The 16694-nt window shown below is 40.7% G+C and overlaps 1 protein-coding gene and 1 long non-coding RNA gene across 2 annotated transcripts in view; one reads left to right on the top strand and one right to left on the bottom strand.

The window, feature by feature from the left end:
* otop1 (otopetrin 1) overlaps window positions 1–15836 on the bottom strand; it is a 29925-nt gene extending 14089 nt beyond the window's left edge. Inside the window, exons 1-2 of the mRNA XM_080891735.1 lie at window positions 14949–15836; window positions 10920–11445 (exon numbers count right to left, since the gene is read on the bottom strand). The gene's annotated coding sequence lies outside the window, so the exon portion shown is untranslated. The remainder of the gene's footprint in view (window positions 1–10919; window positions 11446–14948) is intronic.
* On the top strand, window positions 3629–10647 carry LOC308402703. Its single transcript, XR_013972795.1, has 2 exons — window positions 3629–3715; window positions 4339–10647. It is a non-coding gene; the product is annotated as an uncharacterized lncRNA (long non-coding RNA).
* Window positions 15837–16694: the final 858 nt, after the last annotated feature.

Raw genomic sequence — 16694 nt, 5'->3', positions numbered from 1 at the left:
GCTCAGGCACTAAGCGGGGCGGGGCAGCTGCTGCCTACGAGTGCGCTGTTGGAGAAATGCAGCCAGGCAGATAGAGGAGAACTGAAGTTTGACCAGGTACCAAAGAAAATCATTTGTACTGTACAAATAATGTAAATATGACGGTGTATCACAAAAGATTGATATCAAACTGATCGCTTGACCCATATTACGTTACTTGCTCTTCAAGTGAATCAACAAATGGCGAAATGAAAAGCCGAACAACAACAATGCTGTTTCTTTAGAGAGTCTTAGCTTACATGTGTGTTTATTTCATATTTTCAGTTGTTACCCGCCATGGCTAAATAAATCGGTTTCAGTAATGCACTGATATACAAGAATGGACATAAGGAGCTTCTTTCAAAGAAAAAACTCTGGTAGTATTTTATATATTATGCTTTGTATGTTGTTCAGTATATTCCTATGCAAAACAAGAGGAACTTCAATACACAGCAGTATATTCACAGTTGAAACCAGATATTTACATACACTTTATGGAAAACACAAGAACATTTTTTTACTGTACAACATCAATTTAGAGTAAACTTGTTTTGTTTTGGATAAATAAATATTGAAATATCTTTTGAATTAGTTAAATGTCAGAATAAAGAGAGACAGAGCTGTCTATTTTTTATCACTTTCATCAAATTTAGGAGTACATGTACACTAAGTTTATTGTTAATTAATAAGAAAATTCCAGACGATTCCATTCTGAGCTGAAGAAGCTTCTGATAGGTTAGTAGAGGCCATGTGAGCAAATTGGTGGCACAGCTGTGGATGCATATAAGGCAAAACACAGAGCCTGTTTCTTTGACATGGGAACATCAAGAGATGTCAACCAAAACACCAGGAACAGAACTGTGGAGCTCCATAAGTGTGGCTCAAGTTTGAATACAATTTGGTGCCATTTACAATTAAGAAATACAGACAGTTTCTCTCTTTACTCTTAAAGTTAACAAATATGTTTTTTATATTTATCAATCTAAAAAAATAAACATTTAGTCTGATTTGATGTTACAATTAAAAAAGTGTTTGTGTTTTTAATCTGAAGAGTATGTAAATATCTGGTTTCAACTGTATATTTGATGATTGTCAGCACAAAGAGGGAGAGAGAGGAACAGAGAGGGAGATGGAGAATGAGGACAGAACAGAGATGGAACAAGAGCAGGTGAGACACACATGTTAGTCAAATGGTTGTTTACCAAAAGCATCACCGTATCATAGGTACTCATGTATCTCGTACCTAGTGTTTCTTTTTAGGTTTGCTATTTTTCAAATTCTACATTTATTAAGTTTTGCAGGCTTGTTTGCACAACAAGGCTAAACAATTATATAAACTTTTCTCAATCTAAATAGTGGACTTTGGTAGAATTAAAAAAATAAGTGTAGTGCAGGTCTATGATGATTTTTAGTGCTACTATCATCTAGTTCTGATTCTGGTTCTGTCTTGGTTAAATCCTAAGTAGTCCTGATTTTGAACTGTTGTGTCCTGTTTTAATTCTGGATCAGTTCTGGGTCTGGTTGAATTGGGGTTTAGTCCTCGTGTCTTGATACAGCCCTGATTTTGTTCTGCCTTGCTGCTTAATTAAAAAAAACTAGTTTAACGTGTCCTGCACATGTGATATATATTTTTCCCTATATGAAGTCATTCTTTTTTGAACAAAACTCAAAACAGAGCCTATTAATCTTTCAGTCATTTGTAAACCCCCCCCCCCCCCCCCCCACTAGTGCCTACTGAGCTCTACTCGACTGGACTCGACTCTACTGGGTTTCGCTCATTTTGTCATTTCCATAACTGAGTGCCACTTCAATGTGAGTGGACTATTTACACCACAGCAACTTGAAAGCCTCATGACGTCGTTTGTATGTGACACAAACAGAACACATTCTGTCATCAACACAAAAATGTCTACACTTTGTCAGTGGACACGGTGTCGGTTTCTTCTTTGCCAGGTTTCAAAAATGGTGGGTTGATTCTTGTGAAGAAGTGGCGCTCATGACTCGTCCAGTGACATTCAGTTTGTTGACATTATATTTTCTGCTTGATTCAGCTTGCTTGGAAATTCAACCAAGTAGGTACTAAAAAGATGCCTGGGTCCCAGGTACTAACACTTAATTGAAAATTTAGATTGTAGGTGCCAGTGGCGGTCCTAGCCTGCATGGCGCCCCGGGCGAACACTTATTCACTCATTTTTATAAACTGAGCACCTGATGGCTTTGAACTTTTCTTGTCCATCTTCCATTGGTTTTAATTTTGCACTCCAGTATGAACACCCATCCCCCAACCCGAGGATCACCACAACATAACCTAATAGACCTACACCGTAGTTCACAGATTCACTTTGTCTAAGATGTATTTCTGGGATTTCACACAACCCAGTATTCAAATCATAAATACATAATGGGCTTGGATTTAGATCATTATGAATGAAATGTGCGCTATTTGGAAGTAGCCGGCCTCCTCCCCTTTCAATGGGTTGTGTGTGAGACTTTAAATCATCAAACTGTAAATTATAAATTTTCAATTGTTATTGATCCTTTACCCCGAGTCCTAAATAGAGATGGACCGATCCGATATTACGTATCGGTATCGGTCCGATACTGACGTAAATTACTGGATCGGATATCGAAGAGAAATAAAAAATGTAATCTTTTCCAATAAATCAGCACCTCACAAAACTTGCGACGCGGTGAAACTCGGCCCATAACCGTAGCAGTGTGCTCACGTGATAGAGCGGCTGTGTGTATTTGTAGCCTCTACCAAACCGGCATTTCATCTCCGAGGAAGTGATCCCAGAAGTAAAGCAAGTGTGTAAGTTCATCTTTGAATGTTTGTAAAGCATTCCCGTGTTAAACTTAATAACCGATATATGGAGCGACTGCCTCTTTTCTCTCTCCCTCTCCTGCTGCTACTTCAATCATGAAACCGATCAATGATCAGCTGATCGGCTTTTCTGTCAAGAGTCCGTCTCTCTTGTTTGTTTTTGGCCCACTTTGCACCAGAAAGAGGAAACCAGCAGCTGAACAACAGCAGCACATTTAAGCTTGATCAGCTGTTGTTAGAAAGTAATAATAAATAAATTCTACACCAGGCTCCTTTTCTACTTAGCTGACAGCTGGTAACTGTGCAGGGGCGGATCTAGCAAAGTTTAGCCGGGGGGGCCGATAGGGCATTAACAGGGAAAAGGGGGCACAAAGACATATTTTCTTTCTTATTCTCATTTAAAATGTGTAGCTTTTAATAAATAATTATCTGAATCTTACGTAAATGTATAGAAGTCCATTACTATATATAGTAACTGTTAAGTCTAATATACCCTAGTAAGCTATAGTACTTTTTCCTTTGGGAAGGTACACAGCAAATTCAAAAGTGTTAAATGTTTTGGTGTTAATAGTCTTCTTGCAAAAGTAGAGTTAATTTTACTCTAAGCAGAGTCACATTCTTTTAATGTAACTCTGAGGTGTAAAATGATAGTAGTTAAAATCGAGTGTTAAAAATGAGTGTTTCTCTGTCAAATCTGGAGGTGTTACAATGGAAACATTAACTCTTGACCTCTTAACTCTGAACTCCTACAGGGGCTATGACACCAACAGAGTAAATTCACAGACTCCGCCCCCAGCACGGCTCCAATCGAAGCTGAAGTGAAGCCGTTTCAGAACATTTTGCTCTACATATTTGAGTTGTTTGCCATGCTTGGTAAGTCATTTTTTCAAAGATTGTTTCAATTATTATTATGAGCTTTTACTTCTGTGGCTCTTTGGAGTTGAGACAAAGCTGTGTGAAAGGCATTAGCCATGTTGCTCGCTGATAGCATAACATTCTGTTTTAGCTAGCTGAAAGGTATTGTTTGCGGGCAAATACCACAGCCTTGAAAAAAAGCTTGCATGTGAATTTTCAGTCAAACTTTTGGTCAAATACACCTAAAACAATGTCTAGAATGTGAAATGTTGGTATAATGGTGCTACTTGAAGCCTGAAAATGATCGCCCATAAAAAACAAAACAAACAAAAAAAAAAAAAACGAGCAAACAGCAGTAGCTGACATCCTGACTGGGTTCTACGGTAGCATTTAGATCCCTCCAGAGTTTTGTGCACACGGTTTAGGTAAAAATTAAAAAGGTTGAGGTTTTACATTTAGTTCAGTATTACCTGTTGCCTGTGTCTTTGTCTTTTGGGAAAATACTTTACACAAGTAATGGCTCAAAGAGGATTCCTTTTTTTTTTTTTTTTTTTTTTTTTTTTTTACTGTGCTGCAATTGTTTACTGGATTATTTGTGCCATTAATTAGTGTCAACCAATTTTTATTCAATCTCCACACAGGATATGCTTGTGAAGATGGAATATGGGGGAGAACATAAGTGCGTTGAAGTTCCACAAAGGGATGAATGAAGGACATGCATATTGTATTGAAGAAATAAGTGATGAGAATGCTGTTATTTGCATTTACCAGCTCACCTATGTCAGACCTTTTGATAAACAAAATTCTAATGAAAGTGAGAACATGTATACTGTTACATCTTTCAGAAAATGTTTTGAAATTGTGGTGCACAGTTCAGAATAAATGTTTTTCAAAAACCATTGCATCTTTTTAGTAAATGTTTATTTCCAAAAGAAATTTCTAGAAGTTCAGAACAGTAAAATTCCCGCTTTTTAGAATGAATTAGAAGATAACTCTTACGTAGTTAAACTAAAATACTCTTTGAGAGTTAATATATAAACTCTTAACACCAAGTGTTAAATTATCAACTCCAGACAGATTTGGTGTTTAACACTACATCAGAGTTAACGTACCAACTCTCCAAAAAGAGTTAAATTAACACTCTCTGGTGTGGACCCATATAGACACTTTAATAGTGTTGAAATCAAATCCGACAGTGTTAATTTGGACATGCTGGATTTGCTGTGTACCATCTGTGCAGTCTGCAATTCTGTAGAAGAAAGATGTTGAATCTATTTAATTATTCTTGAAAAATAATTTATTTCTGTGCAATTTTTTTCCAACCTGCATCAAATTAAAGTTGATTACGTCGATTAAGAATCATGAGGTGGAGGGTGTGGGGTGGTTCCCTATTTTTTATTTGCTGGGAGTTTGCAACCCTATTAGTTAGGTTGCTTAATATTTCTTCTAAGTACTCTTTAAAATACCAGAATAGGAAGGATGGAGTAAGTTTATTAGATTGATCAGTATTGCTGAACTATGAAATATTTTGGGTGCAGTGTATTTTTTGCATACAGGTATAACAGAATAGCTTTACTTCAGTATGAACTTATACAAAATGCAGCAAGATATTAAAAAAAAGTTTTATTGATTAAAAAACACACTATATCGGATTCATATCGGTATCGGCAGATATCCAAATTTATGGTATCTGTATCGGACATAAAGAAGTGGTATCGTGCCATCTCTAGTCCTAAAGTGTATATTTATTTTCTTACTCTTCTTATATTTATTGTTTGTTTACTTGCACTACTGTAACTGGAGCCTTGTCGTCTCGTCTCTCTATATACTGGACTGTATGTAGCGGAGATGACGATAAAGTTTACTTTGACTTCAGCAGCGAGCAGGCGCACCGAGGGTTCTCGCGCTCACTTTTTCGCGTATAGAATTTCAAAAAAACATCGGTGCAAATTATAAGTCTGTATCACGATATCTGGTGCTTTCGTGTTTGTTGTTTTGTTTTTATTTTATTTTGTTTTATTTTGTGAGTTGGTTATTAGATGCTGCGCACCGGAGGGCGCCCTTACTCAAATGGGCGATAGAAAACCGATCGGTGCCTATGCCATTCCCAAAATGCGCTGGCATGATGTCAGGGCAGCATGAGTATGAGCAATTTTTTTTTTTTTTTTTGCCGATGCCCGTGATGCCGCCCCCAAGTCATGTTCTCAGAGCAAGTTCTTACCAGCTGGCAGAGGTGTGTGAGTGGGTGGGTGCCTCTGCCTTAATGGCAGTAAGGCTCTCGCCACTGGTGTTTTCTGCCACCTCTTCCACTCTCTGTAATGATCTCCAGTTGTTGGCAGAGCAACTCCTACACCAGGTTCTCGATTGTGATCCTATAGAAGTTAGAGGAGATGCTAGAATTCCTGTCAAACTTCCTAAGGCTCTTTAGGAAGTATAAGCACTGACAAGTGTTTCTGACCACAGTGGCTTTGTGAAGGATCCAGGAGAGATCCTCTGTAATGTTCATACCAAGGAACATGAAACTGCTGACACTTTCAACCTTAACACCACTGATGTGGATAGGCTAGTGTTCTTTTCTGTGTTGATTTCTATAGTCCACTATCACTTCCTTTGTTTTGCTGATGTTGAGAGAGAGGTTGTCCTGACACCAGATATTTAGTGCCTTTCTCTCTGTAGACCGTCTCATTGTCTGTGATAAGCCCCATGATGGTCATATCATCTGCAAACTTAATGATAATGTTGGAGCTGTGCTAAGCAACACAGTCATGAGTGAACAAAGAATGCAAGAGGGGAATAAACACGCAGGCTTGTGGTGTTCCTGTGTTATAAGAGAGGAGGAACTCTCACTAGGAGTTGTGAAGAAGTTGAAAATTCTGGTGGACATCCCAAGCACAAGGTCAGTGAGTTTGGACACATGTTTCAAAGGGACGATGGTGCTGAATGTTGAGCTGCAATCAGAAAAGAGCATTCTCATATGTGTTCACTTCCTCCAGATGGGTTAGGGCAGTATGTGCCAAGGTAATGACATCATCCATGGCTCTGTTCCTTTTGTAGGGAAATTAAAGAGGGTCCAGTGCATTAGGGAGAGAGGAACAGGTGTATCTTTTCAACAGCACTTCATGCTGTTCACTGGTTTCATCATTCCTGGAGAGGGGAATAATGGTGGGCACACTGAAAGATGTGGGAACCATAGACTACTTCAGAGAGAGGCTGAAAATGTTGGTGAACACCTCTGCCAGCTGGTAAGAACTTGCTCTGAGAACATGATTTGGAATGCTGTCTGGTCCCAGAGCTTTGTTTGAGTTGACCTTTATGAAGGACTCTCACATCAGCCCCACTGCCCACTAAACGGCTGTTCTTTGTTGGCTGGGACAGAATGAATGTGGAAGCTGTTAAGCTCATCTGGGAGCAACATGGTGGGTTGAACACTGATTATGATTTTATAGTCAACTCCACTTTGTCCTAGTAGTCTCTCTTGGTCTTTATGATGGACTTCCAGAGGTTTTTGGGGGTTTTTTTGATTTTTTTTTTTTGGCTGCTTTGTAAGCATCCAAGTTCCCAAAGTTAAAGGCACAGGTCCATGTCTTGAGCTAGGCACACAAAGCGAATTTTTTCTCCATGTTTTCTGGTTTGCGCATGTGCAGACACTGGTTTTAGTAACAGTTTTGCCAATGCTCTTGCTTATATAACTAATGACAGTGTCTGTAGATTAATTGATTTTTCCATCTCCTGTGTCCTCAAACAATCAGTTGTCTTAAAGCAGTCCTGCAAGACCCGCTCAGCTCCACTGTCCCATTTGTAAATGTTGCTGGAAACCTGTTTTTCTCATTTAAGTCTCTGTATGCAGAGAAGAGTATGGAACAATGATCTGCTTTCCCAAAAGTAGGGTGGGAGAGGGGTTCGTAACAGGCTAACGACTCCATGAAAGTACTGACAACTCAAGCAGAGATCACTCACAACTCGACCAGGCTGCACTTCTTCAGACAAATGAATGAGGTTAGAGACACTACAAGGGGTTCAGGTGAAAAGAGATCAATTGGGAAGAGAACCCTAATCTGCAGAAATCAAGGACATATATTGAACTTTTCAAATGTCACTGTTGTTACGAAACCAGTTTCACTCGGTGCTTTTTTTATTCCTCGAGGCATCCAGAGACGGCACAGGACTCAGTAGTCATTTCACAAAACCTTTATTCATCTTCAGTTAAGCATGCATCTTCTAGAAGGGGAGATGTGCAAGGCCGGTGTCTCTCTGCAGATCTTCCACTCCTTTGTTTGTTACAGTCAGCTTTATAGAAGCGACCCCATCATAAAACCCCCACGGTGTGCTGCAAACTCTGTGTCTGTGTGTGTATGCACGAGCACGTGAGTGCCTGTGTGTGCGCATACCCATGTGTCTATGTGAGTGCACGTGAGTGAATGTGCATGTAGGTGTGGGTGCGTAACAGTTAAAGCACTGTGTGTGTGTCTCTGTATCTGTGACTTCCTGCTGGTCACAACAGTAATCTCCTCACCCAGTCTACACCAAATTCCTTTAGACAACATGCAAAACACAGTTAGCATATTACAAACACTGAGACCCCCACACTGCATCCACCTGCCAGTGGCCTCTTGTTGTCTTACATTTACAGATAAGGTGGAGAGTCTCCTGCAAACCTACTTCCAAGTTATGGCAATTATGAACTTTTATTAAAGGTACAAGCATCAGCATCAGCAACCCCCAACTGTAGCTTCCTGTCTCCTTTTATGACAGGCAAACCCCCAGTGTCCATAAATTCCTTTCTCTCTAAACAATTACACACACTCTCAGGCCTATAGCTAAACCAACTGAAACACACAGACAAATCCTTCCCTATTCCTCTGATCTACTGCTGGACCCTCTCATCTAAGCAAATTTAACACATTGTATTCTAATAATTATTTTCTTGTACTCACAAATCCCTCTTTTGATCTGCCCCATGGCAGATCAACAATACTCTAAATCTGTTACTAAAATGTGTTCATACAAGCTCTCCCCATTTCCCAAATGTAGCATCATGGCGTCTGTGTTTGGTTTGCTCCACCGTGACCTGTGATGTTAGAGTTGCTGCAATGAATTAATGTCGATCCTTCTATCTTCCGAGTCGGGTGATTCTCTGCTCCTCTTCTTTCTTCAACTTCCGGGGTGGACTACCCTTCAGTTCGTTGCATGGATCAGGGATTTATTCTGTCCCTGGGCTGGGATCCATGTAGGGGGTCTCAACCGAGTTCCCCTTTTTTTGCCAAGAGCCTTTCCGACCTCCTAGGCTCTACCGCCACCGCACACTGGCTCCCGTGTTGCCAGGTCTCGCCTTTCCTTTCAGCTCGACTGGGTGCAAGATCCTCTCCACCTCCTTGAATTCTCTGGTCCAGCTTGGGCCCGACCTCTTCTTCTTGAGCCCTTTCCGACAGACCCAATTCGCCTCTGGCACCGCATGCTCCTGGTATCTGTACTGCTTACAGAACCATAACTCCATCGCTCCACCTGTAACTGAAAAATAAAAATCCCCAGAAAACCCTCTTTTGGCACATGGACCTCGCCATGCGTCAACTCCACACAATTAGAGATGAACAAGAAAGTTGCACATTCTCTCAAAAAATTCCCAGGGCTTCTCCCTTGGAGCAACTCTACTCCCAGCCTGTAACCATTTCATACAAAAACATTAGCCAGTGGTTAAATGTTAAGCTTGTTCAGCTCCCAGCTCCACCTGGAGCCTGTACCCTAGAAGACAAATCTGTAAGTTAAATCAAACTTCACATTTGCAGCCAGCTGTAGCTCATAAGAGTAATAAAGTACTCAGCATCACAGAGACAAGTATCATGTGCAGGTTTTCTCAAATCATTAAACTACAATTATTGCCATAATTTGCACTAAATAATGAATCATCCCAATTTATTTCACATTATAATCAGTGACTTTCCTTAAGCAATGTCACTTCACTCATTTAGTGGTCAAGTCAGTCAAGTCTTGTCAGCTTTTACCAGTCCAGTCAGTTCCCCATTTTTATTTTCACTCATTATTCAGTCATTCATTCAGTCATTCTTTGCTGATAGTGGAACCTATCGTCGCATTTCATTTCCACCCTCAGCAAAATGACGTCATTTCAAAAAGAAAAAGAAGAATTTAGACTGGATTACCTCACTGAATCCTTTTGGACAGGGACTCTCAATGTCCCAAATAAGTGGCTTTCTCCCGAGCCCATTGTAATTTTGGAGAAACTCACTTGCAATGGCTTTCCCGGTATGTATCGTATAGCGCTTTTAATTCCCATTATGCAGATCTGCTTAAAGAAAAGAAACTCCCAAACAAAACTCACAGTGCACTGTTCAAAAACCAAAAAATAAATAAATAAATAAATAAATAAATAAAAATAACAAATCAAATATGAAAAATAAAAATACAGAAGCCCGGTCTTAGGACTTGTCCCAGAATATTCTTCCTCTAAAAAGTGAAAACACACCCAATCTAAAAATTGGTGAAAAAAAGAAAAATGCCTCAGCCAATTAAATCCCCAAAACTTTCACCAACCAACCCACACACTTCACACAAACGCAATATTCTTTGAAATGATCAGTTTCTTCCTTTGTCCCCAGGTGTGTGCCATGGTAAAACCTTCCCCATACATCATAAACAAAACAAAACAAAATACTAAAAATCAGCTAGTCTCATTTAAACCCTCGCTGCAGGATTCTGTTCGCCCCTGCTGTCATTCAATCATGTTCCCCAAAATAATACTAATTCAGTCGTCTATGTATCACTTCTCAACCCACTCAATGAACCAGACCAGATGATGGTAACCGTATTGCCTTCTTAAAATCACATTTGTTCCTAATGAGCTTCATTACGTGTGTGTGTGTGTGTGTGTGTGTGTGTGTGTGTGTGTGTGTTAGTAGGGTTAATACATTTTATATTTCTGTGTATCCTTTTATTTACCTTCCCCCTTTTTTCTGAAACAAAACTCCATTCACTCCAAATTTTTGTTTCAGAAACATCTAAATGAAAATCTCTGTCTTAGTCAGGCATAGCTAAACCCCAAATGCTTGCAGGTTACCATAGGCAACCATGCTGCTTGTTGTTAACCCCTTCTACAAATACCCTCTTTTGATGTGTGCCACTCTATGTATGATTTTGTGCTATCTGTAGTGCATATAATGTGCATGTGTGGTGTTGTCTTTCCATTTTCTCAGGCAGTACACTTGCATACCTCAGTGCTTGTCTTCCTCCCCCTTTTGTGGTGGTCTGGACACTGTCAATTCTCCACTTTAAGGCAGTCGCTTGTCTCCCCGGATTTCTTAACCCAATTTAATTCCCCACACTAAAACAGCAGCGTTCCTCTTTGTCCTCACCTGCTCCTCTCACTCCGTTCTCCTCTCCCACTTTGCAGTCCAATGACAGTTCTTCTTTTCTCCCACTGTCTCTTTCATTGCCATCTTGCTCCAAACATGGCAAATGTCAAAGTCCAACAATCTTCTCAAAAGTCCTTCACACACAGTGAAGTTGCAGCTTGCTGGAAACACATCTCCATTCATCCAATCAAGATGATGGATCTTCTCTTTCTGATGCCATTTGCTCATAGCGCTGCTGGACCTCTCTGCTCAGGACTATGGTATTGTCTCTTGGACTGCTGTCCACTGTTGATGTTCATGGCTGTGCTTCTGGAACTGCACTACTTGTCTTCAAGGAGAGGTTATCTTCCTTGGAGCTTGCTTTTTCAGGATTAGGAAGGGAAGCTGCAAAACAATTCAGCCAAAATTCAGACTGGGTGTTTCTAATGATCTTAACCTATAATTTTCTTCTGACTGCTGCCCATGGAAATTTGATCCAGGTCCGTTCCCCACCTGTAATCGACAGACTGAGAGACTTTCACTATTCACTGTGACTGCATATTTTTTCATCACTCCTAAAGCAACACATCTCCGCTTATTTTGTTTTAAACTCTCCTGACTTTAAACCCTCAAAAATGAAAATTTTATTTGTTCTTAACTGCAAACACAAAAAATCTTCTTGATGTTGTTATTAATTATTTTCATCCACAACACTCCAAATCATGTTTTGTTTTGTGTCCAGCAGCAGGGGAAGAAGGTGACCTGTAGTATCACTGCTTCCCCCAGTTGGAGACAATTTCTCACTCACACTTCCACACTTTTTATTTTCTTTGTTTTCATTATTTTTCTTTCTTTTTTTTAATCCATTGTTTTACACCCACACATCAGCCTGTTAACTCACTCCTCCAACCTCATTTTCCTTTCTCCCCAACAGCTCTCATCCAGTCCACAATCAAATTCTCCATTCATATTAGTATTGTACAGCACTTTGGTCTACCAGGTGTGTTTTTAAAGTGCTATATAAATAAATGATGATGATGATTCATCCTTAAGTACTTGATCACCTTTAAATGTCACTGTTAATTTTATCAATTTATTTATCATTACCTTAACACTAATCCACTATTTAGTTTTCTTTATTTATTTTAGTTCATTTTCTCCTATTTGATCACTTTGATTTCTTGACTATTATTATTTCACAGAAAATCAACTTTGTCTCCCTTTTTTGTCATCAAGGAATTCACACACACACACAGCCTGGTCACTCACCCCCACCTTTATTTCTCTCTCATACACACACACACACACATCTTACTCCTCATTGGTTCCACCTGTGAACTCGCCCCTCGAGGCTGGCTCTCACACACCTCATGCTTCTCGCAGTTCCATTCACAACTTTCTGCGAGACACTTCCTCTTGCTGTGATTCAAGACAACGCCCTGATCAGCACACAGAGCGGGTGCCGTCCGCTCTTTTACACCTCAACCAAACTACAGTGGGGCAAAAAAGTATTTAGTCAGCCACCGATTGTGCAAGTTCCCCCACTTAAAATGATGACAGAGGTCAGTAATTTGCACCAGAGGTACACTTCAACTGTGAGAGACAGAATGTGGAAAAAAAAATCCATGAATCCACATGGTAGGATTTGTAAAGAATTTATTCGTAAATTAGGGTGGAAAATAAGTATTTGGTCACCTCAAACAAGGAAAATCTCTGGCTCTCACAGACCTGTAACGTCTTCTGTAAAAAGCTTTTCTGTCCCCCACTCGTTACCTGTATGAATGGCACCTGTTTGAACTCATCATCTGTATAAAAGACACCTGTCCACAGCCTCAAACAGTCAGACTCCAAACTCTGCCATGGCCAAGACCAAAGAGCTTTCGAAGGACACCAGGAAAAGTATTGTAGACCTGCACCAGACTGGGAAGAGTGAATCTACAATAGGCAAGCAGCTTGGTGTGAAAAAATCAACTGTGGGAGCAATCATCAGAAAATGGAAGACATACAAGACCACTGATAATCTCCCTCGATCTGGGGCTCCACGCAAGATCTCATCCCGTGGGGTCAAAATGATCATGAGAACGGTGAGCAAAGATCCCAGAACCACACGGGGGGACCTGGTGAATGACCTGCAGAGAGCTGGGACCAAAGTAACAAAGGTCACCATCAGTAACACACTACAACGGCAGGGAATCAAATCCCGCAGTGCCAGACGTGTTCCGCTGCTGAAGCCAGTGCATGTCCAGGCCCGTCTGAAGTTTGCCAGAGAGCACATGGATGATACAGCAGAGGATTGGGAGAATGTCATGTGGTCAGATGAAACCAAAGTAGAACTTTTTGGTATAAACTCAACTCGTCGTGTTTGGAGGAAGAAGAATACTGAGTTGCATCCCAAGAACACCATACCTACTGTGAAGCATGGGGGTGGAAACATCATGCTATGGGGCTGTTTTTCTGCCAAGGGGACAGGACGACTGATCCGTGTTAACGACAGAATGAATGGGGCCATGTATCGTGAGATTTTGAGCCAAAACCTCCTTCCATCAGTGAGAACTTTGAAGATGAAACGAGGCTGGGTCTTCCAACATGACAATGATCCAAAACACACCGCCCGGGCAACAAAGGAGTGGCTCCGTAAGAAGCATTTGAAAGTCCTGGAGTGGCCTAGCCAGTCTCCAGACCTCAACCCCATAGAAAATCTGTGGCGGGAGTTGAAAGTCCGTGTTGCTCGGCGACAGCCCCAAAACATCACTGCTCTCGAGAAGATCTGCATGGAGGAATGGGCCAAAATACCAGCTACTGTGTGTGCAAACCTGGTAAAGACCTATAGTAAACGTTTGACCTCTGTTATTGCCAACAAAGGTTATGTTACAAAGTATTGAGTTGTATTTTTGTTATTGACCAAATACTTATTTTCCACCCTGATTTACGAATAAATTCTTTACAAATCCTACCATGTGGATTCATGGATTTTTTTTTCACATTCTGTCTCTCACAGTTGAAGTGTACCTCTGGTGCAAATTACTGACCTCTGTCATCATTTTAAGTGGGGGAACTTGCACAATCGATGGCTGACTAAATACTTTTTTGCTCCACTGTAGGACAATTAGGCTCACGATCTTCAGATCGCGCCACGTTTGCCTCACGAATTATTCAAACTGCGCCACGGACTCGATGCCGCGGTTTCTCTCTTCCCCAAAATAAAACCAAATTAAACCCCCCAATTGACTTCACAGTTTGCAACATTTCGTGACATGGCCTCTTGCCGCAATTTCTACACACCACAAACAGACACTTTTAGACACAAATTCTTTTTTGTTACTTTAATTGACTCCCATACTTCGGACGAGACACAGACTCTAACGGCGCTTTCACACACACTACACAGTCCTCTTTCTGCATCAGGCACTGGTTCAACTCAGCTCGGAATCTAACCGGCGAAAGCAACCGATCCTGCTTTTATGCAGACTTTAGACTGTGACAGGGACTTCTAGCCCGAGTTAGTTACTTAGGAGTTCCGAATCCCCAGGTTACCACCCTGGACCTCCTGTCCCACAGGTCTCACCCTCGCGTCCGAGAGGGAGTGGGGCTGTCAAGCCCGGAACACACACGGCCCTCAGCCGGTGACGAGGCCTTAAACCCCACTTTCTAACTAAATAGAAACACACGTCTCCTGCTTTAACGCATGGGGGCGGATCACAACACCGCCACTTTTTCCTAATAACTAAGACAGATCACACACGGCCGCGGATGAAACACCGCTTCTATTAACTAATAACTAAGATGGATCAAACACCGCTTCTTTTACCTACTGAGTGAATTTACACTGGGATACGCTCAACTTAGCGAACAGATAATTTAGGCTTTATTCAATATGCACGCTTCGAAAATAAACAGGTCGTGCTTACCTTTTAATCATGTGAGCTAGCTCTCTGTTCGCCTTGTTTCACGATCTCAGCTCTGCCAATTCATCCTCTCTGGGCCTCGAGCAAATCCCAGGTTTTCGGCACCAAAACTGTTACGAAACCAGTTTCACCCGGTGCTTTTTTTATTCCTCGAGGCATCCAGAGACGGCACAGGACTCAGTAGTCATTTCACAAAACCTTTATTCATCTTCAGTTAAGCATGCATCTTCTAGAAGGGGAGATGTGCAAGGCCGGTGTCTCTCTGCAGATCTTCCACTCCTTTGTTTGTTACAGTCAGCTTTATAGAAGCGACCCCATCATAAAACCCCCACGGTGTGCTGCAAACTCTTTGTCTGTGTGTGTATGCACGAGCACGTGAGTGCCTGTGTGTGCGCATACCCATGTCTCTATGTAAGTGCACGTGAGTGAGTGTGCATGTAGGTGTGGGTGCGTAACAGTTAAAGCACTGTGTGTGTGTGTGTCTCTGTATCTGTGGCTTCCTGCCGGTCACAACAGTAATCTCCTCACCCAGTCTACACCAAATTCCTTTAGACAACATACAAAACACAGTTAGCATATTACAAACACTGAGACCCCCACTGTGCATCTACTGGGCCATTGGCCTCTTGTTGTCTTACATTTACAGATAAGGTGGAGAGTCTCCTGCAAACCTACTTCCAAGTTATGGCAATTATGAACTTTTATTAAAGGTACAAGCATCAGCATCAGCAACCCCCAACTGTAGCTTCCTGTCTCCTTTTATGACAGGCAAACCCCCAGTGTCCATAAATTCCTTTCTCTCTAAACAATTACACACACTCTCAGGCCTATAGCTAAACCAACTGAAACACACAGACAAATCCTTCCCTATTCCTCTGATCTACTGCTGGACCCTCTCATCTGAGCAAATTTAACACATTGTATTCTAATAATTATTTTCTTGTACTCACACTGTCAGACCTGATTGTTGTACTTTAAAGAAAAAATACACGAAATAGTATTTCATAAACTGGTTATCAGAAAGAAGAATCTACTCAAACCCTTCTGACTGTTTAACAAGCACTAGTGTGACTCCTATTTTGAAAATGTCATTTTTTAGCGCACAACTGCAAAAACAAATGACCTGTCAGTAAAAGGGATTATTTGCATTGTATGATGGCTTGAGATGTTTTCACTGACTGAAACTGTATTTACATAACAAGGTGTCTCGTGCGTGTCAGCTACTGTCAGCTTTTTCTTTTTTTTTTGCATTGCAGATGTTACCAAAGATTTCTTGCCAGTCATTCGTCAAAATTTATGCTTTCAGTACAGTTTTGCTTAGATGCATTGATATCTGTTTAGTTATCATTTTAACATCTTGTGATGCAAGGGCCATGTTGGTTTATTGCGTATACAGTTAATCATTTTGGTGAAATGATTTGTTACTAAGGTTCAGAATTCTGACGAAGCTTTAATAAATTTTATACATTTATTTAAAAGTAATGGCCCAGCTCTTTAATTATTACTATGTCATGTCAAAGGTTTGCCTTCAGCTTAAGAAAGAATGAATTTGGATTATATATCTGAAATCTGAACAAAAGCTGCCTGTGTTCAGTATGCAGGATTTGAAATTGGTAAATGAAAAACGGAAAGTCAAAAATCAAAGCATAAGAGTTGAGATACAGACAGTGAACAACAAAGTGCTAATGTGGAATATCACAAGGAACGAGCAGTTTAACCCAGCTAAAAATGCCCCTCTCATCTCTGTGA

Source organism: Rhamphochromis sp. 'chilingali' (assembly GCF_963969265.1).
Source record: "Rhamphochromis sp. 'chilingali' genome assembly, chromosome: 9".
Taxonomy (NCBI): Eukaryota; Metazoa; Chordata; class Actinopteri; order Cichliformes; family Cichlidae; genus Rhamphochromis; species Rhamphochromis sp. 'chilingali'.
This window is presented reverse-complemented; position numbering and strand designations above follow the sequence as displayed.